Here is a 25279-nt window from a genome sequence, read left to right on the forward strand (position 1 = left end):
TCGGTGTATACACCTCAATGGCACTGATACATCAGAGTATGAACGCCGTGGTCACGTTCTTGGAATTTCCCATTCCCACTTTTACAGTAGATGGCGGTAATTCACCAGTAGATGGAATGCCCAATCACCACATCCAAAGATGAAGAAGTGGGGGTGTCATGCTTGGTGTTGCTTCTCCCCACTCTGTGTCTCTTTAGCTAACTGAAGAGAAAATAGTCCGACACCGATTAGTCCCTCTTTACTCCATACTCCATCATTTTATGACAGAATTATCAAACGCGGTCAGTTGCGTTTTTATTATTAGTCCCCCCCAGTGGCTTGTGGCTGCCTAGCTAGGCTAGCTACTCCCCTGTGTAGCAGCACTTGGCCGGCTAGCTAGTCTGAGCTATTGTTTGTTGTTGTTGCAGTCAAATCTCAAACAAATCACAGATGGTGTAAAACAAGCCCTCCAAGGTAAGTGTTGCAATAGCTGTTGCTGTCTTAAGTTATTCTCATGCTTTGATGTTCACGAATAAAAAGGGGGCGTGATGGCAAATCAAACAAGTAACGTTATCTTGCTAGCTTATATAGCTGTAGCTAGTTAGCTATTTGTATTTTTAGTTGTATCACGAATTATCTTGATGGGTCATTGGGTCTTTGGTGTGGTGATGACAACTAAATGTCACAAAGCTAATAGCAGCTAATAGCAGCTAACTAGCTTGCTAGCAATCAAAGCCTTAGCTTTTATTGACAGTTATTGCCTTTTGTCTTCGAGATCATCTGATGATCCTATGCTATTATACCAGTGGCAATTAGCTATCTCACCCATAATATATTATCTCTAAGCTAGTCAGCTGTAGCTAGCTAACGTTGCTAAATCAACTCAACCAGAGACAGGCTAACGTTAGCAAGTGTTAGCTAGCTAGGTAACTAGCTAACCAGATACATTGCACCTACCAATAGTTAGCTAGCAAGCCAACTAGCTATGCTATCTAACATAGCTACCTAGCTAGCTAGCCAGAAAAAGAATAGTACGAAGTAAAATTAGCGAGCAAGATAACGTTAGTTATTAAAAGCAGATTGCTACATTTGAAAGGTTGATTTGACTAGCTGGCCAATTGTTTTTAGATACGCTTCCTTTCTAAATCGAGATAATTAGCTAGCAGTTAGCATAGCTAAGCTAATTAGCTAGCTAGGTAACAATGACAGAACTGTCAAGGAGATGGCTATGTTGCTGCTTCTAGATAAGACTCGTTCACTAGCAAACTGTTAGCGAAATCTGTAGTGATTTCTGTAAATTCAGATTTAGGGTCATCATTTAAAAAACACCGTTATTTTAGGGTAAGAGTTGCCTGCTTGGTACCTTATCTCTAGCTAGTTGTTTGTTGTTTGTCCCCCAAAAGCAAACGAGTGTCGCTAGCTAACGTTACAAAGAAAAGTAATCAAAACCTAACCTCTTCTATTTCAATGCTTTGTGCTGTTTGTCCTCTGAATGTTGTGAAAAGTGATTGCCGTGTACTGGACGTGTTCTCAACAGAAGGAACTGTAACTGTTTTCAACATATGGATCAAATTATGCATGTTCTTACAAGTTGATATAAAGCACCATGAATTCTTCCACCCCATGTTTGGCTCTTTACTGTACTGTTTTGGAGGACAATAGATCAATCTTTTTATTATAGTCTCTCGGTGCTCTCTGTGTAAAACACTGATGTGATTGTAGAGCCACTGCTTCTCAGTTGGAATAAGACTGATGGTGTTTTCACCACAAACATTGATTGAAGGGTACTGTCTGGGATCAGTAACACACACACACACACACACACACACACACACACACACACACACACACACACACACACACACACACACACACACACACACACACACACACACACACACACACCATTAAATAGGCATGCAAGGGGTGCTGTAAATGTCTATCTACCGTTGCACAAGGCATTTTGTTTGGTTAGCCTAGATGTCTGCTGACTGAATAGGAGAAATCTGAGGAACGTCTGGAGAGAAGAACACTTCACATTCACCCAAGAAGGTCATTTGGAATTGTTTAAGGATTGATTTGAGCGGGAATGGCAGCTGGGAGAGCAGGGAATGATGGTGTTGGTGTACATCTGGAAGGCTTTGCCTATGAAGTGTTTGTCTGACTGACTGACTGAGGATCCCTTGGGAGTGCCTTACTACCTGGGTAGGCCTATTTTATTACATGGGTAGGCCTATTTTATTCCCTGGGTAGGCCTATTTATTCCCTGGGTAGGCCAATTTTATTCCCTGGGTATGCCTATTTTATTACCTGAGTAGGCCTATTTATTCCCTGGGTAGTCCTATTTTATTACCAGGGTAGGCCTTACTGACTGAGGATCCCTTGGGAGTGCCTTATTACCTGGGTAGGCTTATTTTATTACATGGGTAGGCCTATTTATTCCCGGGGTAGGCCTATTTTATTACCTGGGTAGGCCTATTTTATTCCCTGGGAGGCCTATTTTAATCCCTGGTGGGCCTATTTTATTACCTGATTAGGCCTATTTTATTACCTGGGTAGGCCTATTTTATTCCCTGGGTGGGCCTATTTTATTACCTGAGTAGGCCTATTTATTCTCTGGATAGGCCTATTTATTCACAGTGTACACCTATTTATTCACTGTGCTGCAGTGGCAAGTCTTTGTTAGTTGATTTGTCAATAGGCAGGATGGGGGTGTTTTCATGCTGTGTTCGCATGCAGCCGGGCAGCGTGCTGTTACTGTGCTGCGTGTGTGTTGTTCTTCACCTAGATCTCTCTTCAGAAACATCTTCCCCTCCTCAGCGTTGTCCGTAAGATAATACACCATTATGGTTAGTCTCAGTGGAAGTCAAGTGAGTCCAGAGAGTTGCAGTAAGAGAGGTAACATATTATGGACATATGTTTTGAAATTGAAGGAGACATTTTCTTATCTGTTTGGTTCTTATTTTTATTTTTTTTCTTGTTAGGGATTTGAAGAATCCCTGTACGGTGAAAGCACTTTGTGACAACTGGTGTAAAAAAAAAAAAAAAAAAAAAAGCCTAGGCTACATTTGATTTTTAAAAAGTGGGTTATTTCTCCATTGAAATGGAGTCGTGGTATGTATGAAGGGATTCTGTTAGACTCTTAGATGATACAGGGTAATTCATCAGAGGATTGACTGTTTAACATTCCAGTACTAGGGTTCTTAGATGGTTTATTTATTACCATTGAAATGTTCTTCTATCACCAGTGCTTCAGTGACATCCTCTACACACATAAGACTGCACTTGATATGGTTGGGCCGTATGAATGATCTTGCTTTGTTATTAGTCCCTCAAACGTCGAGTGTTTGGAAAATCGTTTTTTCTCCTCTGTTATCTGCCTGGTTACATTGTTACCTTGTAGGACAGCGTTCCTTTGTCCAGAGCATTAATTTACAATGTTCCGTCAAAGAGCTCTTGATGGGGCTGTTCAAGTGCTAAACATTTATTAAAATAAGTATCTGTCAGCCCATACTGATAGTCAGGCAGCACATGGTGCTCTCACAAGACAAGCAGGCTTCTCGCTCTCTCGCTGTCTGTCTTTGTCTGTCTCTGTTTGTCTGTCATTGTTCTCCTCAAAATATGTTTTTCTGGTCATGCCAACAACCAGAGTAATTGGCTGTTGCAGTGCTTCTCGTGTGTTGTTTTAAGATATTGGGCTGAGACACAGGCCTGGCACACTGGCAGGAATAAGACACACACAAATGCTTTCTTTCTTTCTTTCTGTAGACATCTGGGGCATTGTGTTGTGGCCTTTTGTCCCCGGCACAAAGTGCACCTGTGTAATGATCATGCTGTTTAATCAGCTTCTTGATATGCCACAACTGTCAAGTGGATGGAATATCTTGGCAAATGAGAAATGCTCACTTACAGGGATGTAAACAAATGTGTGCATAACATTTGAGAGAAATATGTTTTTTGTGCATAGAACATTTCTGGGAAGTTTATTTCAGCTCATGAAACATGGGACCAAGACTTACATGTTGATTTTATATTTAGTTCATTCCATTGCATGAGCCACATAATTGACCATCATTTAAATGAACATTCTACATTACCATGGAGATGATTGCATCGCAATACCAGGCAGCCATTGTGAGTGTATCCATGAGTTTACCTGTCAAATTACCAGAGTTAGCGCTTTCAAGCTCCTTCTCTTAATTGTTTGCTGCAACACCTTCCTAGTTTTAGAATGGGGCAACATCAGTTTCGTAATTTCATCCATGTTATCGCAGAAACAGACTGAACCGCATGAAGGCCTGGCTGTTCCGTCTTCAGCCAGCTGTTGTGTAAACGGTTATACCGGTTATTTTATATTCATCCACAACCGTCGCTTATACGGTAATTGTGCCAGTCCTACCACTGTTGTGTTGTACTACTATGGCTATCCAATACTATCAGCACCATTCTACCCATGTTAACAGGAACGTATTTCTGCCACTAACATCGTTGTGTTGTTTGACCTGTGGTGCAAAACATGATGGAATCTGTTTTCTCCCAGAAAGCTCACTAAGGGTTGTGTTCTCTTACCTTTTCCAAGGTTTTTCCTGCCTTGTTTTGCAGTGATACAGATCAGTCTACCAAATGTAGGCTAGTCCATCAATATCTGAAAGGCTTCATGTCTAATTGTCCATTTATGCCAGGGGTGTCAAACTCATTTTGCATGGGGGACGTATTTGGTGTTCAGCGAGGTCCTGGGGATCGCACTGAAAATGTCCTCGCCGTCAAAATGTACAAAAGATGGAGGACTGTCTCTCATTTTGGGGAATTTTAGATACTCTCTGATTGATAATATTTCATTTAGGTGATTATTATTAGTGAGTTCGACACAGTCAAGAAACTGTATTCATTTAGATCCTCTCTGATTGATAATATTTCATTTAGGTGATTATTATTAGTGAGTTCGACACAGTCAAGAAACTGTATTCATTTAGATCCTCTCTGATTGATAATATTTAATTTAGGTGATTATTATTAGTGAGTTCGACACAGTCAAGAAACTGTATTCATTTAGATCCTCTCTGATTGATAATATTTCATTTAGGTGATTATTATTAGTGAGTTCGATACAGTCAAGAAACTGTATTCATTTAGATCCTCTCTGATTGATAATATTTCATTTAGGTGATTATTATTAGTGAGTTCGATACAGTCAAGAAACTGTATTCATTTAGATCCTCTCTGATTGATAATATTTCATTTAGGTGATTATTATTAGTGAGTTCGATACAGTCAAGAAACTGTATTCATTTAGATCCTCTCTGATTGATAATATTTAATTTAGGTGATTATTATTAGTGAGTTCGATACAGTCAAGAAACTGTATTCATTTAGATACTCTCTGATTGATAATATTTCATTTAGGTGATTATTATTAGTGAGTTGGACACAGTCAAGAAACTGTATTCATTTAGATCCTCTCTGATTGATAATATTTCATTTAGGTGATTATTATTAGTGAGTTGGACACAGTCAAGAAACTGTATTCATTTAGATACTCTCTGATTGATAATATTTCATTTAGGTGATTATTATTAGTGAGTTCGATACAGTCAAGAAACTGTATTAATTTAGATCCTCTCTGATTGATAATATTTCATTTAGGTGATTATTATTAGTGAGTTCGATACAGTCAAGACACTGTATTCATTTAGATCCTCTCTGATTGATAATATTTCATTTAGGTGATTATTATTAGTGAGTTGGACACAGTCAAGAAACTGTATTCATTTAGATCCTCTCTGATTGATAATATTTCATTTAGGTGATTATTATTAGTGAGTTGGACACAGTCAAGAAACTGTATTCATTTAGATCCGCTATCATTTCTACTAGAGGTCGACCGATTTTTTTGGGATTTTTCAATACTGATACCGATTATTGGAGGACCAAAAAAAAGCCGATACCAATTAATCGGCCTATTTTTATATATATATATATATATATATTTTAAATAATGACAATTACAACAATACTGAATGAACACTTTTTTATTTTAACTTAATACATAAATTAAATCTATTTAGTCTCAAATAAACATGCTAACATGAATTTCTTTTAACTAAATATGCAGGTTTAAAAATATATACTTCTGTGTATTGATTTTAAGAAAGGCATTGATGTTTATGGTTAGGTACGATTGTGCTTTTTTCACGAATGCACTTTTGTTAAATCATCCCCCGTTTGGCGAAGTAGGCTGTGATTCGATGATAAATTAACAGGCACCTTATTGATTATATGCAACGCAGGACAAGCTAGTTAACCTAGTGATATCAACCAGGTGTAGTTAACTAGTGATTATGTGAAGATTGATTGTTTTTTATAAGATATGTTTAATGCTAGCTAGCAACTTACCTTGGCTCCTTGCTGCCACAAAGTCCTTCTGACGCTGCACTCGCGTAACAGGTGGTCAGCCTGCCACTCAGTTTCCTCATGGATTGCAATGTAATCGCCATAATCGGCGTCCAAAAAGGCCGATTACTGATTGTTGTGAAAACTTTAAATCGGCCCTAATTAATCGGTCGACCTCTCATTTCTACACAGTTTTGATTGATTTGGTTTGGTTTTAGTAATTTTCAAGTATATTGAGTTGGTTCTCTCTACGAGTAGGCCATCTATCTGATGCTGGTCCAAACGAGTATGACATTGTTGCCGCCCGTAGTGCTGAAGGCAAGGGAAACCAGCAACCATCTGGCATCCATTGACAAAAAATAGTATACAACATTTTCTAAACTGAGCGAGCTCAACTGTGAATGGTTCTGGCACACCAAAAAAGTGACAAGGGAAGCCATCTTGGATTTGGCGTCACTCCTATCATATCCCATTTAGAGCATACATCATTGACAGAAAAACTAGAATTGTTGCATCTCATTGTGGTGTGGCTAGCTAGACAAAATGGGACCTTTCCTAAATTAGCCATGGATGGAGATGTGCACTTGTGGTTTTACTTCTCCGTTCTGGCCAATGATTATAGCAGTGATTCTGATCCAACCATTAATTCATACATTGTTGTGCCCCTGGCCTGAGAGGATGTTAGTTCAATATGTAGCTAGATGTAGAAGGCTAATGTTAACTAGCTAACATTGCCCATGAATGGAAGTTAGGCTAGCGAGCAAACATTTTAGCCAGGTAGCCTAGGACAACAAAAAAATGAAAGCACGTACGGTATGACAGTGACGGAACATTTCATCAACTTGAAAGAGAGGAGGAAGGCATTGGTGTTTCTCTACAAGTAGGGTGAGTCAACATGTTTTTCTACTTGCTCAAACACACACACACACGCACACGCACACGCACACAGAAATCAGAACCATGGACAGCCACATCATATTTATCTTATTGGACTAAATAGTTTTGGGTATATTTTAGTTGTCACTGTATTAGACTAAGCAGAGGTGATTTGCTGATGTTGAAATGTTAAAGTTGAAATGCTGCTGGAATAGCGGAGGCAGCTCCTGTTTTGTGACTTGCGGTAACTCTCTGTGTTTCTAAATCAATAGTTGTTTAGCCGTCCTAAAATGTCTGAAACATTAACTAGCTTGACCATGCTGTAGGTCATGTACTGTCTGTTACTGTACATGCAATATGCTTTGTGGACTTCACTGGACAGAGGTTGTTATCCGGTTTTGTGATGAAACAAAGGTGTTGATGAATTTATTCTGCCACTGTGTCTTCTTATTGTCTCGGCCTTTAGGCCTATATATATCACGGTTTCAAAGCTTGACTTTTGCTGTGATTTTACCCGCGCACCTCTACTGGTTGGTTCTGGCCTGCAGGCCATATGTTTGACCCCCCCCCCCCACCTCTACTGTAGTGTAGTGTAGTCTGGGACACTGAAGGATGACCCCCCCCCCCCACCTCTACTGTAGTGTAGTCTGGGACACTGAAGGATGACCCCCCCCCCCCCCCCCCCCCTCTACTGTAGTGTAGTCTGGGACACTAGAAGGATGACCCCCCCCCCCCCCCCCCTCTACTGTAGTGTAGTCTGGGACACTAGAAGGATGACCCCCCCCCCCCCCTCTACTGTAGTGTAGTCTGGAACACTAGAAGGATGACCCCCCCTCTACTGTAGTGTAGTCTGGGACACTAGAAGGATGACCCCCCCCCCACCTCTACTGTAGTGTAGTCTGGGACACTAGAAGGATGACCCCCCCCCCCCCCCCCTCTACTGTAGTGTAGTCTGGGACACTAGAAGGATGACCCCACCTCTACTGTAGTGTAGTCTGGGACACTAGAAGGATGACCCCCCCCCCCCTCTACTGTAGTGTAGTCTGGGACACTAGAAGGATGACCCCCCCCCCCCCCCACCTCTACTGTAGTGTAGTCTGGGACACTAGAAGGATGACCCCCCCCCCCCCCCCCCCCCACCTCTACTGTAGTGTAGTCTGGGACACTAGAAGGATGACCCCCCCCCACCTCTACTGTAGTGTAGTCGGGGACACTAGAAGGATGACCCCCCCCTCTACTGTAGTGTAGTCTGGGACACTAGAAGGATGACCCCCCCCCCCCCCCCCCCCCTCTACTGTAGTGTAGTCTGGGACACTAGAAGGATGACCCCCCCCCCCCTCTACTGTAGTGTAGTCTGGAACACTAGAAGGATGACCCCCCCTCTACTGTAGTGTAGTCTGGGACACTAGAAGGATGACCCCCCCCCCCACCTCTACTGTAGTGTAGTCTGGGACACTAGAAGGATGACCCCACCTCTACTGTAGTGTAGTCGGGGACACTAGAAGGATGACCCCCCCCCCCCCTACTGTAGTGTAGTCTGGGACACTAGAAGGATGACCCCCCCCCCCACACACACACCTCTACTGTAGTGTAGTCTGGGACACTAGAAGGATGACCCCCCCCCCCCCCCCTCTACTGTAGTGTAGTCTGGGACACTAGAAGGATGACCCCCCCCCCACCTCTACTGTAGTGTAGTCTGGGACACTAGAAGGATGACCCCCCCCCCCCCCCCCCACCTCTACTGTAGTGTAGTCTGGGACACTAGAAGGATGACCCCCCCCCACCTCTACTGTAGTGTAGTCGGGGACACTAGAAGGATGACCCCCACCTCTACTGTAGTGTAGTCTGGGACACTGAAGGATGACCCCCCCCCCCCCCCCCCCTCTACTGTAGTGTAGTCTGGGACACTAGAAGGATGACCCCCCCCCCCCCCCCCCTCTACTGTAGTGTAGTCTGGGACACTAGAAGGATGACCCCCCCCCCCCCTCTACTGTAGTGTAGTCTGGAACACTAGAAGGATGACCCCCCCTCTACTGTAGTGTAGTCTGGGACACTAGAAGGATGACCCCCCCCCACCTCTACTGTAGTGTAGTCTGGGACACTAGAAGGATGACCCCCCCCCCCCCCCCCCCCTCTACTGTAGTGTAGTCTGGGACACTAGAAGGATGACCCCACCTCTACTGTAGTGTAGTCTGGGACACTAGAAGGATGACCCCCCCCCCCCTCTACTGTAGTGTAGTCTGGGACACTAGAAGGATGACCCCCCCCCCCCCCCACCTCTACTGTAGTGTAGTCTGGGACACTAGAAGGATGACCCCCCCCCCCCCCCCCCCACCTCTACTGTAGTGTAGTCTGGGACACTAGAAGGATGACCCCCCCCCACCTCTACTGTAGTGTAGTCGGGGACACTAGAAGGATGACCCCCCCCTCTACTGTAGTGTAGTCTGGGACACTAGAAGGATGACCCCCCCCCCCCCCCCCCCCTCTACTGTAGTGTAGTCTGGGACACTAGAAGGATGACCCCCCCCCCCTCTACTGTAGTGTAGTCTGGAACACTAGAAGGATGACCCCCCCTCTACTGTAGTGTAGTCTGGGACACTAGAAGGATGACCCCCCCCCCCACCTCTACTGTAGTGTAGTCTGGGACACTAGAAGGATGACCCCACCTCTACTGTAGTGTAGTCGGGGACACTAGAAGGATGACCCCCCCCCCCCCCTACTGTAGTGTAGTCTGGGACACTAGAAGGATGACCCCCCCCCCCCACACACACACCTCTACTGTAGTGTAGTCTGGGACACTAGAAGGATGACCCCCCCCCCCCCCCCCCCCTCTACTGTAGTGTAGTCTGGGACACTAGAAGGATGACCCCCCCCCCCCCCCACCTCTACTGTAGTGTAGTCTGGGACACTAGAAGGATGACCCCCCCCCCCCCCCCCACCTCTACTGTAGTGTAGTCTGGGACACTAGAAGGATGACCCCCCCCCACCTCTACTGTAGTGTAGTCGGGGACACTAGAAGGATGACCCCCCCTCTACTGTAGTGTAGTCTGGGACACTAGAAGGATGACCCCCCCCCCCCCCCCCCTCTACTGTAGTGTAGTCTGGGACACTAGAAGGATGACCCCCCCCCCCTCTACTGTAGTGTAGTCTGGAACACTAGAAGGATGACCCCCCCTCTACTGTAGTGTAGTCTGGGACACTAGAAGGATGACCCCCCCCCCCACCTCTACTGTAGTGCAGTCTGGGACACTAGAAGGATGACCCCCCCCCCCCCCCCCCTTCTACTGTAGTGTAGTCTGGGACACTAGAAGGATGACCCCACCTCTACTGTAGTGTAGTCGGGGACACTAGAAGGATGACCCCCCCCCCCCCCCCCCCCCTACTGTAGTGTAGTCTGGGACACTAGAAGGATGACCCCCCCCCCCACACACACACCTCTACTGTAGTGTAGTCTGGGACACTAGAAGGATGACCCCCCCCCCCCCCCCCCCCCCCCTCTACTGTAGTGTAGTCTGGGACACTAGAAGGATGACCCCCCCCCCCCCCCCACCTCTACTGTAGTGTAGTCTGGGACACTAGAAGGATGACCCCCCCCCCCCCCCCCCCCCCTCTACTGTAGTGTAGTCTGGGACACTAGAAGGATGACCCCCCCTCTACTGTAGTGTAGTCTGGGACACTAGAAGGATGACCCCCCCCCCCCCCCCCCCCCCTCTACTGTAGTGTAGTCGGGGACACTAGAAGGATGACCCCCCCCCTCTCTACTGTAGTGTAGTCTGGGACACTAGAAGGATGACCCCCCCCTCTACTGTAGTGTAGTCTGGGACACGAGAAGGATGACCCCCCCCCCCCCTCTACTGTAGTGTAGTGTAGTCTGGGACACTAGAAGGATGACCCCCCCCCCCCCCTCTACTGTAGTGTAGTCTGGGACACTAGAAGGATGACCCCCCCCTCTACTGTAGTGTAGTCTGGGACACTAGAAGGATGACCCCCCCCCCCCCCCCCCCCCTACTGTAGTGTAGTCGGGGACACTAGAAGGATGACCCCCCCCCCCCCCCCCCCCCCCTCTACTGTAGTGTAGTCTGGGACACTAGAAGGATGACCCCCCCCCCCCCCTCTACTGTAGTGTAGTCTGGGACACTAGAAGGATGACCCCCCCCCCCCCCCCCCCCCTCTACTGTAGTGTAGTCTGGGACACTAGAAGGATGACCCCCCCTCTACTGTAGTGTAGTCTGGGACACTAGAAGGATGACCCCCCCCCCCCCCCCCCCCCCCTCTACTGTAGTGTAGTCTGGGACACTAGAAGGATGACCCCCCCCCCCCCCTCTACTGTAGTGTAGTCTGGGACACTAGAAGGATGACCCCCCCTCTACTGTAGTGTAGTCTGGGACACTGAAGGATGACCCCCCCCCCCCCCCCCCACCTCTACTGTAGTGTAGTCTGGGACACTAGAAGGATGACCCCCCCCCCTCTACTGTAGTGTAGTCTGGGACACTAGAAGGATGACCCCCCCCCCCCCCCCCCCTCTACTGTAGTGTAGTCTGGGACACTAGAAGGATGACCCCCCCTCTACTGTAGTGTAGTCTGGAACACTAGAAGGATGACCCCCCCCCCCCCCTCTACTGTAGTGTAGTCTGGGACACTAGAAGGATGACCCCCCCCTCTACTGTAGTGTAGTCTGGGACACTAGAAGGATGACCCCCCCTCTACTGTAGTGTAGTCTGGGACACTAGAAGGATGACCCCCCCCCCCCCCCCCCCCTCTACTGTAGTGTAGTCTGGGACACTAGAAGGATGACACCCCCCCCCCTCTACTGTAGTGTAGTGTAGTCTGGGACACTAGAAGGATGACCCCCCCCCCCCCCCCCCCTCTACTGTAGTGTAGTCTGGGACACTAGAAGGATGACCCCCCCCCCCCCTCTACTGTAGTGTAGTCTGGGACACTAGAAGGATGACCCCCCCCCCCCCCCTCTACTGTAGTGTAGTGTAGTCTGGGACACTAGAAGGATGACCCCCCCCCCCCCCCCCCCCTCTACTGTAGTGTAGTCTGGGACACTAGAAGGATGACCCCCCCCCTCTACTGTAGTGTAGTCTGGGACACTAGAAGGATGACCCCCCCCCCCCTCTACTGTAGTGTAGTCTGGGACACTAGAAGGATGAGGAGAGGGAGGACAGGACAACACAATAGGATCTGAGGGAACTATTTAAATAGAATAGATTGTCGCTCCCCGCTGCAACTAGTGGCACTGCCAGAGGAAGACTTGTCTCTGAGTTCTGTTAAACAGCACTCTGTCAAGCCTTTGACTCCCCTTTCATTAGAAGATGAAGTGTTTTTCTTTGAACCGAGGGACAGAAATGGGACACTATTCCCTATGTAGTGCACTACCTTTGACCAGAGTCCTATGGGCCCTAATCAAAAGTAGTGCACTACATAGGGAATAGGATGTCATTTAGAATTCACAGCTGTGAATAATGGAGGTAAGGTGCAGTCATTATTGACTTATTGGCACAGATACACACACACACACACTCTGATATGCATGCACACACACACACACACCGATATGCATGCACACACACACACACAGAGCGCGCACACACACGAGGGATCCATATGAAGGAGGGGGGAGGGATCCATATGAAGGAGGGGGGGAGTGATCCATATGAAGGAGGGGGGGAGGGATCCATATGAAGGAGGGGGGGAGGGATCCATATGAAGGAGGGAGGGAGGGATCCATATGAAGGAGGGGGGGAGGGAGGGATCCATATGAAGGAGGGGGGAGGGATCCATATGAAGGAGGGGGGAGGGATCCATATGAAGGAGGGGGGGAGGGAGGGATCCATATGAAGGAGGGGGGGAGGGATCCATATGAAGGAGGGGGGGAGGGATCCATATGAAGGAGGGGGGGAGGGATCCATATGAAGGAGGGGGGGAGGGATCCATATGAAGGAGGGGGGGAGGGAAGGATCCATATGAAGGAGGGGGGGAGGGAGGGATCCATATGAAGGAGGGGGGGAGGGATCCATATGAAGGAGGGGGGGAGGGATCCATATGAAGGAGGGGGGGAGAGATCCATATGAAGGAGGGGGGCAGGGATCCTAGGTTATACCCTAGACGTTATATGGTGAACACAGTGATCAGGCTGGTTCCACCAGGCTAGGTTATACCCTGGACATTATATGGTGAACACAGCGATCAGGCTGGTTCCACCAGGCTAGGTTATACCCTGGACATTATATGGTGATCAGGCTGGTTCCACCAGGCTAGGTTATACCCTGGACATTATATGGTGAACACGGAGATCAGGCTAGGTTATACCCTGGACGTTATATGGTGATTAGGCTGGTTCCACCAGGCTAGGTTATACCCTAGACATTATAGGGTGAACACAGTGATCAGGCTGGTTCCACCAGGCTAGGTTATACCCTAGACATTATAGGGTGAACACATGTACAGGTGCAATGATCGGTAAGCTGCTCTGACAGCTGATGTTTAAAGTTAGTGAGGGAAATATAAGTCTCCAGCTTCAGTGATTTTTGAAATTCGTTCCAGTCATTGGCAGCAGAGAACTGGAAGGAAAGGCGGCCAAAGAGGAGTTGGCTTTGTGGATGACAAGTGAAATATACCTGCTGGAGCGCGTGCTATGGGTGGGTGTTGCTATGGTGACCAGTGAGCTGAGATAAGGCGGGGCTTTACCTAGCAAAGACTTATAGATGACCTGGCACCAGTGGGTTTGGCGACGAATATGAAGCGAGGGCCAGCCAACGAGAGCATACAGGTCGCAGTGGGGGGTAGTATATGGGGCTTTAGTGACAAAACAGATGGCACTGTGATAGACTACATCCAGTTTGCTGAGTAGAGTGTTGGAGACTATTTTGTAGATGACATCGCTGAAGTCAAGGATCGGTAGGATAGTCAGTTTTACGAGGGTATGTTTGGAAGCATGAGTGAAGGATGCTTTGTTGCGAAATTGATTTAATTTTGGATTGGAGATGCTTAATGTGAGTCTGGAAGGAGAGTTTACAGTCTAACCAGACACCTAGGTATTTGTAGTTGTCCACATATTCTAGGTCAGAACCTTCCAGAGTAGTGATGCTGGACGGGCGGGCAGGTGCGGGCAGTGATCGGTTGAAGAGCATGCATTTAGTTTTACTTGCATTTAAGAGCAGTTGGAGGCCACGGAAGGAGAGTTGTTTGGCATTGAAGCTCGTTCGGAGGTTAGTTAACACAGTGTCCAAAGATGGGCCAGATGTATACAGAATGGTGTCGTCTGCGTAGAGGTGGATCAGAGAATCACCAGCAGCAAGAGCGACATCATTGATATATACAGAGAAAAGAGTCGGCCCAGGAATTGAACCCTGTGGCACCCCGATGTAGCACTCCGATTTGACACACTGAACTCTGAGAAGTAGTTGGTGAACAAGGCGAGGCAGTCATTTGAGAAACCAAGGCTGTTGAGTCTGGCGATAAGAATGTGGTAATTGACAGAGTCGAAAGCCTTGGCCAGGTCGATGAATACGGCTGCACAGTATTGTCTTTTATCGATGGCGGTTATGATATCGTTTAGGACCTTGAGCGTGGCTGAGGTGCACCCATGACCAGCTCTGAAACCAGATTGCATAGCGGAGAAGGTACGGTAAGATTCGAAATGGTCGGTGATCTGTTTGTTAACTTGGCTTTCGAAGACTTTAGAAAGGCAGGGTAGGATAGATAGGGTGCCATCTGTACCCTCCTCTTCTCTAGTTGTAGGGTGCCATCTGTACCCTCCTCTAGTTGTAGGGTGCCATCTGTACCCTCCTCTAGTTGTAGGGTGCCATCTGTACCCTCCTCTAGTTGTAGGCTGCCATCTGTACCCTCCTCTAGTTGTAGGCTGCCATCTGTACCCTTCTCTAGTTGTAGGGTGCCATCTGTACCCTTCTCTAGTTGTAGGGTGCCATCTGTACCCTTCTCTAGTTGTAGGGTGCCATCTGTACCCTTCTCTAGTTGTAGGGTGTCATCTGTACCCTTCTCTAGTTGTAGGGTGCCATCTGTACCCTCCTCTAGTTGTAGGGTGCCATCTGTACCCTCCTATTTGTAGGGTGCCATCTGTACCCTCCTATTTGTAGGGTGCCATCTGTACCCTCTTCTCTAGTTGTAGGGTGCCATCTGTACCCTCCTATTTGTAGGGTGCCATCTGTAATGTTACCAGCAGCACTGGCCTAGGTAGCCATGCTAGCCATGCTGGCCATGCTAGCCATGCTGGCCATGCTGGCCATGCTAGCCATGCTGGCCATGCTAGCCATGCTCGCACACAGTCTTGTTTAAGTAACCTTGTAGGGACACATTTTATAGCCATTCATAATCTTATTTTCCCTAACCCCTAAACCTAATTCTACCTTAACCCTAAATCCCATAGAAATAGCATTTGACCTTGTGGGGATTAACAAAATGTCACCTTTTTGTTTGTTTACACACACACGCACGCACACACACACACACACACACACACACACACACACACACACACACACACGCACAAGAAAGCAGCACTTTAAGCAGTTGGTTAAAGCTGATCTGTTCATCTCCATGTCTCTGATGCTCTTTGAGCTGTTGTCTCTCAGACCAGTGTTCATTCATATGTCTGTCTCAGATATTCCACTGTTAGTTCACTGTAGTTATGAATCAATTGGAGGACCCAGTTTTTAGCCATTTGATACATTTATGAAAAAAATCTCTTTTTCTCTTCTTATATTGTCTTAAACTATTCTTGACCAAGGTTTTTCATAGTGTTCAATTATTTCAGTTGTCTATCAGCTAGCACGGCCGTTGCCTGCAGCTAGCACGGCCGTTGCCTGCAGCTAGCACGGCCGTTGCCTGTAGCTAGCACGGCCGTTGCCTGTAGCTAGCACGGCCGTTGCCTGTTGCTAACTCAGTGATTTTTCCATTTTAACCAGAACAGGGAGATTTGGATTTAGCATAGTAAAATTCTTACCAAGAGAGATTACATTAAGAGACCATATTTAAAGATGATTTAATCCCATCTGTTCTGTGGTGCGACAGAGGCTGCTTCTCAAATGGAGCCCTACGGGCCCTGGTCCAAAGTAGTGCACTACATGGAGAATATGGTGCCCTTTGGAACACTGCCATACGTTCTATCAAGGTTTTAATTAGGAAAGCAGACGTGACAACCATGATGTTTGCTGTTGCCTCGGGGGCAGAGATATCTAGTAAGTGGTTTGAAGTGCTAAGTGTGACTGAGCTTAAACCCTGTCTTTCTCTCTCCTCTCTCTCTCTCTCTCTCTCTCCTCTCCTTCTGTGTGTCTCTCTCCTCTTCCTCTGTGTCTGTCTGTCTCTGTGTCTCTGTCTGTCTGTCTGTCTCTGTCCGTCTGTCTGTGTGTTTCTAATTCTTCTGTAGTAGTGTGTTAATCATTTAACAAAGGCTAAACGTGTGTGTGCCGGCCTCAGTGTATCTAACGCTTCTGTAGCTGTACACAGTCATAAACGTCTCATCTAGCCAGTGTAAATGATCTGTAGCTGTACACAGTCATAAACGTCTCATCTAGCCAGTGTAAATGATCTGTAGCTGTACACAGTCATAAACGTCTCATCTAGCCAGTGTAAATGATCTGTAGCTGTACACAGTCATAAACGTCTCATCTAGCCAGTGTAAATGATCTGTAGCTGTACACAGTCATAAACGTCTCATCTAGCCAGTGTAAATGATCTGTAGCTGTACACAGTCATAAACGTCTCATCTAGCCAGTGTAAATGATCTGTAGCTGTACACAGTCATAAACGTCTCATCTAGCCAGTGTAAATGATCTGTAGCTGTACACAGTCATAAACGTCTCATCTAGCCAGTGTAAATGATCTGTAGCTGTACACAGTCATAAACGTCTCATCTAGCCAGTGTAAATGATCTGTAGCTGTACACTGTCATAAACGTCTCATCTAGCCAGTGTAAATGATCTGTAGCTCTGCCACTGCCCTGCTGCCAAACCAATGCGGTTTGACCGTGGAAAAGAGGCACATTGTCTTGTAAACATTGAAACTGATGTTTGTTACGTGACTGTAAATCAGCAGGATCTGGAGTTTTACTAAAGTGGAGAGAAGGGACGGAAATGAAGGACAATCAACCCTCCACTTCCTGCCTCCTCTCTCTCGCTCTCCAAAATGATGCAGCAGAAACACTAACAGAGAGAAGGGAGAGGCCATAACGTCAGACGGGGGGGAGAGGCCATAACGTCAGACGGGGGGGGAGAGGCCATAACGTCAGACGGGGGGGAGAGGCCATAACGTCAGACGGGGGGGAGAGGCCATAACGTCAGACGGGGGGGAGAGGCCATAACGTCAGACGGGGGGGAGAGGCCATAACGTCAGACGGGGGGGAGAGGCCATAACGTCAGACGGGGGGGAGAGACCATAACGTCAGACGGGGGGGAGAGACCGTAACGTCAGACGGGGGGGAGAGGCCGTAACGTCAGACGGGGGGGAGAGACCGTAACGTCAGACGGGGGGGGGAGAGGCCATAACGTCAGACCAGACGGGGGGGGAGAGGCCATAACGTCAGACCAGACGGGGGGGGGAGAGGCCGTAACGTCAGACGGGGGGGAGAGACCGTAACGTCAGACGGGGGGGGAGAGACCGTAACGTCAGACGGGGGGGGAGAGGCCGTAACGTCAGACGGGGGGGAGAGGCCGTAACGTCAGACGGGGGGGAGAGAGACCGTAAACGTCAGACGGGGGGGAGAGGCCGTAACGTCAGACGGGGGGGAGAGGCCGTAACGTCAGACGGGGGGGAGAGGCCGTAACGTCAGACGGGGGGGAGAGGCCGTAACGTCAGACGGGGGGGGAGAGGCCGTAACGTCAGACGGGGGGGGAGAGGCCGTAACGTCAGACGGGGGGGGAGAGGCCGTAACGTCAGACGGGGGGGGAGAGGCCGTAACGTCAGACGGGGGGGGAGAGGCCGTAACGTCAGACGGGGGGGGAGAGGCCGTAACGTCAGAACGGGGGGGGGGGGAGAGGCCGTAACGTCAGACGGGGGGGGGGGGGGAGAGGCCGTAACGTCAGACGGGGGGGGGGGGGAGAGGCCGTAACGTCAGACGGGGGGGGGGGGAGGAGGCCGTAACGTCAGACGGGGGGGGGGGGGAGAGGCCGTAACGTCAGACGGGGGGGGGGGGGAGAGGCCGTAACGTCAGACGGGGGGGGGGGGGGAGAGGCCGTACGTCAGACAGTGAGAGAGACGGAGGGGGGGAGAGAGAGAGAGACGGAGGGCGGGGGGGAGAGAGAGAGAGAGAGAGGAGGAGAGAGAGAGAGATGGAGGGGGGGAGAGAGAGAGGACGGAAGGGGGGAGAGAGAGAGAGAGGGGGAGGGGGGAGAGAGGGAGAGGGACGGAGGGGGAGAGAGAGAGAGGGACGGAGGGGGGAGAGGGAGAGAGACGGAGGGGGGGAGAGGGAGAGAGACGAGGGGGGAGAGGGAGGAGACGGAGGGGGGAGAGGGAGAGAGACGGAGGGGGGGAGAGGGAGAGAGACGAGGGGGGGAGAGGGAGAGAGACGGAGGGGGGGAGAGGGAGGAACGGAGGGGGGGAGAGGGAGAGAGACGGAGGGGGGGAGAGGGAGAGAGACGGAGGGGGGAGAGAGAGAGAGGGAGGGGGGAGAGAGAGGGACGGAGGGGGGAGAGAGAGAGAGAGACGGAGGCAGGCGGAGAGAGAGAGAGAGAGACGGAGGGGGGAGAGAGAGAGAGACGGAGGGGGGAGAGAGAGAGGAGACGGGAGGGGGAGAGAGAGAGAGACGGAGGGGGGGAGAGAGAAGAGCGAGGGGGGGAGAGAGAGAGAGGAGACGGAGGGGGGAGAGAGAGAGAGACGGAGGGGGGAGAGAGAGAGAGACGAGGGGGGAGAAGAGAGAGAGACGAGGGGGGGAGAGAGAGAGAGACGAGGGGGAGAGAGAGAGAGGACGAGGGGGGAGAGAGAGGGACGGAGGGGGAGAGAGAGAGAGGGACGGAGGGGGGAGGAGAGAGAGGGACGGAGGGGGGAGAGAGAGGAGGGACGGAGGGGGGAGAGGGAAGAGAACGAGGGGGGGAGAGGGAGAGGACGGAGGGGGGGAGAGGGAGAGAGACGGAGGGGGGGAGGGGAGAGAGACGGAGGGGGGGGGAAGGGGAGAGACGGAGGGGGGGGAGGGAGAGAGACGGAGGGGGGAGAGGGAGAGAGGACGGAGGGGGGAGGGAGAGAGACGGAGGGGGGGAGAGGAGAGAGACGGAGGGGGGGGAGGGGAGAGACGGAGGGGGGAGAGGGAGAGAGACGGAGGGGGGGGAGAGAGAGACGGAGGGGGGAGAGGGAGAGAGACGAGGGGGGGAGAGAGGACGGAGGGGGGAGAGAGACGGAGGGGGAGAGAGACGGAGGGGGGAGAGAGACGAGGGGGGAGAGAGGGAAGAGAGACGGGGGGGGAGAGAGAGAGAGACGAGGGGGGAGAGAGAGAGAGAGGAGGGGGAGAGAGAGAGAGACGGGGGGGAGAAGGAGAGAGACGGAGGGGGGGAGAGAGAGAGAGGGACGGAGGGGGGAGAGGAGAGAGAGGACGGAGGGGGAGAGGAGAGAGGGAGGGAGAGAGAGGAGGGGGGGAGAGGGAGAGAGACGGAGGGGGGAGAGGGAGAGGAGACGGAGGGGGGAGAGGGAGAGAGACGGAGGGGGGGAGAGGGAGAGAGACGGAGGGGGGAGAGGAGAGAGAGAGGGGGGGAGAGGGAGAGAGACGGAGGGGGGGAGAGAGAGAGAGACGGAGGGGGGGAGGAGAGAGAGACGGAGGGGGAGAGAGGAGAGACGGAGGGGGGGAGAGAGAGAGAGACGGAGGGGAGAGAGAGAGAGACGAAGGGAGAGAGAGAGAGACGAGGGGGGGAGAGAGAGAGAGAGGTTACGGAGGGGGGAGAGAGAGAGAGGGACGGAGGGGGGAGAGGGAGGAGACGGAGGGGGAGAGGGAGAGGACGGAGGGGAGAGGAGAGAGACGGAGGGGGGAGAGGGAGAGAGACGGAGGGGGGGAGAGGAGAGAGACGAGGGGGGGAGAGGGAGAGACGGAGGGGGAGAGGAGAGAGACGGAGGGGGGAGAGGGAGAGAGACGGGAGGGGGGGAGAGGGAGAGAGACGGAGGGGGGGAGAGGGAGAGAGACGGAGGGGGGGAGAGGGAGAGAGACGGAGGGGGGGAGAGAGAGACGGAGGGGGGAAGAGAAGACGGAGGGGGGGAGAGAGAGACGGAGGGGGGAGAGAAGGGACGGAGGGGGGGAGAGAGAGGGGGGGAGGGGGAGAGAGAGGACGGAGGGGGGAGAGAGACGAGGGGGGGAAGTGAGAGAGACGGAGGGGGGAGAGGAGAGACGGGGGGGGAGAGAGAGAGACGGAGGGGGAGGGAGAGAGACGGAGGGGGGGAGAGAGAGAGAGGGACGAGGGGAGAGAGAGAGAAGAGACGGAGGGGGGAGAGAGAGAGAGACGGAGGGGGAGAGGGGAGAGACGGAGGGGGGAGAGGGAGAGAGACGGAGGGGGGAGAGGGAGAGAGACGGAGGGGGAGGAGGGAGAGGACGGAGGGGGGAGAGGGAGAGAGACGGAGGGGGAGAGGAGAGAGACGGAGGGGGGAGAGAGACGAGGGGGGGAGAGAGACGGAGGGGGGGAGGAGACGGAGGGGGGGAGAGAGAGAGGAGACGGAGGGGGGGAGAGAGAGAGAGCGGAGGGGGGAGAGAGAGAGAACGGAGGGGGGGAGAGAGAGAACGGAGGGGAGAGAGTGAGAGAGACGGAGGGGGGAGAGAGAGAGAGACGGAGGGGGGGAGAGAGAGAGAGACGGAGGGGGGGGAGAGAGGGAACGGGGGGGAAGAGAGAGACGGAGGGGGGGAGAGAGAGGGACGAGGGGGGAGAGTGGAGAGACGGAGGGGGGAGAGTGAGAGAGACGGAGGGGGGAGGTGAGAACGGAGGGGGGAGAGTGAAACGAGGGGAGAGGAGAGACGGAGGGGGAGAGTGAGAGACGGAGGGGGAGAGAGAGAGAGACGGAGGGGGGAGAGAGAGAGACGGAGGGGGGGGAGGGAGAGAGAGACGGAGGGGGGAGAGGGAGAGAGACGGAGGGGGAGAGAGGGAGAGAGACGGAGGGGAGAGAGAGACGGAGGGGGGGAGAGGGAGAGAGACGGAGGGGGAGAGGGAGAGAGACGGAGGGGGGAGAGAGAGAGACGAGGGGGGGAGAGGGAGAGAGACGGAGGGGGGGAGAGGGAGAGAGACGGAGGGGGGGAGAGGGAGAGAGACGGAGGGGGGGGAGAGAGAGAGGACGGAGGGGGAGAGAGAGAGAGACGGAGGGGGGGAGAGAGACATGGAGGGGGGAGAGGGAGAGAGACGCGGGGGGAGAGAGGGAGAGAGACGGAGGGGAGAGAGAACGAGGGGAGAGAGACGGAGGGGAGAGAGAGAGGGAGACGAGGGGGAGAGAAGAGAGACGGAGGGGGAGAGAGAGACGAGGGGGGGAGAGGGAGAGAGACGGAGGGGGGGAGAGGGAGAGAGACGGAGGGGGGGAGAGGGGAGAGAGAGACGGAGGGGGGGAGAGGAGAGAGACGGAGGGGGGGAGAGAGACATGGAGGGGGGGAAGAGACATGGAGGGGGGAGAGGAGAGAGACGGAGGGGGAGAGAGGGAGAGAGACGGGAGGGGAGGAGAGAGAGGGAGACGGAGGGGGGGAGAGAGAGAGACGGAGGGGGGAAGAGAGCGGAGGGGGGAGAGGGAGAAGACGGAGGGGGAGAGAGGGAAGAGACGGAGGGGAGAGAGGAGAGGAGAGACGGAGGGGGGAGAGAGAGAGAGACGGAGGGGGGGAGAGGGAGAGAGACGGAGGGGGGGAGAGGGAGAGAGACGGAGGGGGGAGACGGAGGGGGAGAGAGACGGAGGGGGGAGAGGGAGAGAGACGGAGGGGGAGAGAGACGGAGGGGGGAGAGACGGAGGGGGGGAGAGAGAGAGGGGGAGAGAGACGGAGGGGGGGAGAGAGAGAGGGGGAGAGAGACGGAGGGGGGAGAGAGAGGGAGACTGAGGGGAGAGAGAGGGAGACTGAGGGGAGAGAGAGAGAGAAGACTGAGGGGGAGAGAGAGAGAGACTGAGGGGGAGAGAGAGAGAGACGGAGGGGGAGAGAGAGAGCGGAGGGGGGGAAGAGAAGAGACGGAGGGGGGGGAGGAGAGAGAGACGGAGGGGGGGAGAGAGAGAGAGACGGAGGGGGGGGAGAGACGGAGAGGGGGAGAGAGAGACGGAGAGGGGGAGAGAGAGACGGAGGGGGGAGAGAGAGACGAGGGGGAGAAGAGACGAGGGGGAGAGAGAGAGACGGAGGGGAGAGAAGAGAGACGAGGGGGAGAGGGAGAGACGGAGAGGGAGAGACGGAGAGACGGAGAGGGAGAGAGAAAGAGAGACAGAGAGAGAGAGACGGAGAGGGAGAGAGAGAGATGGAGGGGGAGAGACGGAGAGAGAGATGGAGAGGGGGAGAGAGAGACGGAGGGGGGGAGAGAGAGACGGAGGGGAGAGAGAGAGACGGAGGGAGGAGAGGAGAGAGAGAGGACGGAGAGCGGAGAGGGAGAGAGAAGAGAGACGGAGAGGAGAGAGAAAAGAGAGACAGAGAGAGAGAGACGGAGAGGGACAGAGAGAGATGGAGGGGGGAGACGGAGAGAGAGCGGAAGGGGAGAGGAGACGGAGGGGGGAGAGAGAGACGGAGGGGGGAGAGAGAACGGAGGGGGGGAGAGAGAGAGGGGGAGAAGGAGCGGAGGGGGGGAGAGAGAGAGGGGAGAGAGACGGAGGGGGGGGAGGAGGGAGGGAGACTGGGGGGGAGAGAGAGAGAGACTGAGGGGGAGAGAGAGAGAGACGAGGGGGAGAGAGAGAGAAGCGGAGGGGAGAGAGAGAGAGACGGAGGGGGAGAGAGAGAGACGGGGGGGGGAGAGAGAGAGAGACGGAGGGGGGGGAGAGAGAGAGAGACGGAGGGGGGGGGAGAGAAGAGAGACGGAGGGGGGGGAGAGAGACGGAGGAGGGGAGAGAGAGACAGAGGGGGAGAGAGGAGACGGAGGGGGAGAGAGAGAGACGGAGGGGGAGAGAGAGAGACGGAGGGGGAGAGAGAGAGACGGAGGGGGAGAGAGAGAGACGGAGGAGGAGAGAGAGAGAGGAGGGGAGAGGAGAGGGAGAGAGGAGAGGAGAGACGGAGAGACGGAGAGGGAGAGAGAAAGAGAGACAGAGAGAGAGAGACGGAGAGGGAGAGGAGAGATGGAGGGGGAGAGACGAGAGAGAGGGAGAGGGGAGAGAGAGCGGAGGGGGGAGAGAGAGACGGAGGGGGGGAGAGACGGAGAGAGAGAGACGGAGAGAGAGAGACGAGGGGGGGAAGAGAGAGGAGGGGGGAAGAGAGACGGAGGGGGGAGGAGAGGGAGGGGGGGAGAGAGAGGACGAGGGGGAGAGAGAGACGGAGGGGGGAGAGAGAGAGACGGAGGGGGGAGAGAGAGAGACGGAGGGGGAGAGAGAGAGACGGAGGGGAGAGAGAGAGACGGGAGGGGAGAGGAGAGACGGAGGGGGGGCGAGAGGGACGGAGGGGAGGCGAGAGAGAGACGGAGGGGGGGCGAGAGAGAGACGGAGGGGGGGCGAGAGAGAGACGGAGGGGGAGAGAGAGAGACGGAGGAGGAGAGAGAGAGACGGAGGGGGGGAGAGAGAGAGACGGAGGGGGAGAGAGAGAGACGGAGGGGGAGAGCGAGTCATCAAGCTGTTCTGTTTTCTTGAAAAGCTCTCTCCCTCAGAGATCCTGAATTAATATCATTCAGAGGAACCTTGACTAACTTCCCATAAAATATTGTCTGACTGCGCCTGGAAAATAAGTCCAATGTAATGTATAGTTCTACATCTGACTGACCGGTTGTGTCCCAAATGGATCCCTCTTCTATATATAGGGCACCATAGGGCTCTGGTCAAAGTAGTGCACTATTTAGGAAATAGGGGACGCAGACCCGACTGTGTATTTTAACTTTGTAGCTACTTGCCAGCCAGCACGTTAAACTGTTATATTGTTAAGATTGAGTCGTGTTGGAGGAAATCAAAGCCTCTGATGTCTCCTTCTTTCTCTCCTGCTTTACAAGGCTGTTTTTTTTCTCTCTCCTCTCTCTCTCTCTGTGTCTTTCTGTCTCTGTCTCTCTCTCTCTGTCTTCGTCTCTCTCTCTCTGTGTCTTTCTGTCTCTGTCTCTCTCTCTCTGTCTTCGTCTCTCTCTCTCTCTCTGTCTCTTTGTCTGTCTGCTCATCCCTGGTGAATGGATTAAATGAAGTTACTAGAACTGAGTGCTTAGGAGGCTAGGCCTCTGAGGCCTCGCTGCCAAGTCTCTGACAACATCCCAAATGGCTCCCTATTATAGTGCACTACTTTTGACCAGGGCTCATAAGGCTATGGTCAAAAGTAGTGTACTAGATAGGGAATAGGGTGCCATTTGGGATGCAGTCAAGACCCTCTCAGAAGCTCATCCATGTCACCTTTTCTGTTGTTTCAGCTACAGCTGACTTATTTGTATTGTCGAGCAGCACTTTATTTTGCTCTCTCTCTCTCGTTCTCTCTTGTTCTCTCTCGCTCTGTCTCTCTGTCTCTCTGTCTCTCTCGCTCTCTCTCTCTCTCTCTCGCTCTGTCTCTCTCTCTCGTTCTCTCTCTCTCTCTCTCTGGCTCTGTCTGTCTTGCTCTCTCGTTCTCTGGCTCTGTCTCTCTCTCTCTCTCGCTCTCTCTGGCTCTGTCTCAGTCTTGCTCTCTCGTTCTCTCTCTCTGGCTCTGTCTCTCTCACTCTGTCTCTCTCTCTCGCTCTCTCTCGTTCTCTCTCTCTCTCGTTCTCTCTCTCTCTCTCGTTCTCTCTCTCTCTCTCTCTCTCTCGTTCTCTCTCTCTCTCCTCTCTCCTCTCTCGTTCTCTCTCGTTCTCTCTCGTTCTCTCTCGTTCTCTCTCGTTCTCTCTCTCTCACTCTGTCTCTCTCTCTCGTTCTCTCTCTCTCTCGCACACACCTCGCGAGGAGCGGCATCGGTTCCCAACAGCTTTTTTCTATCGGAATCAGGTAAATATCTTGGTGCATCAGC

At 52.1% G+C, this 25279-nt stretch overlaps 1 protein-coding gene across 4 annotated transcripts in view; it reads left to right on the forward strand.

The window, feature by feature from the left end:
- The first annotated feature begins 218 nt into the window (after positions 1–218).
- Positions 219–25279, forward strand: part of LOC120061508 (arginine-glutamic acid dipeptide repeats protein-like) — a 348162-nt gene continuing 323101 nt past the window's right edge. For 2 of the 4 annotated variants that reach the window (XM_039011392.1, XM_039011391.1), the window contains exon 1: positions 219–453. The gene's annotated coding sequence lies outside the window, so the exon portion shown is untranslated. The remainder of the gene's footprint in view (positions 454–25279) is intronic. The other 2 variants (XM_039011389.1, XM_039011390.1) reach the window with 1 other exon arrangement.

This window comes from Salvelinus namaycush, chromosome 16, assembly GCF_016432855.1.
Source record: "Salvelinus namaycush isolate Seneca chromosome 16, SaNama_1.0, whole genome shotgun sequence".
In the NCBI taxonomy this organism is placed as follows: Eukaryota; Metazoa; Chordata; class Actinopteri; order Salmoniformes; family Salmonidae; genus Salvelinus; species Salvelinus namaycush.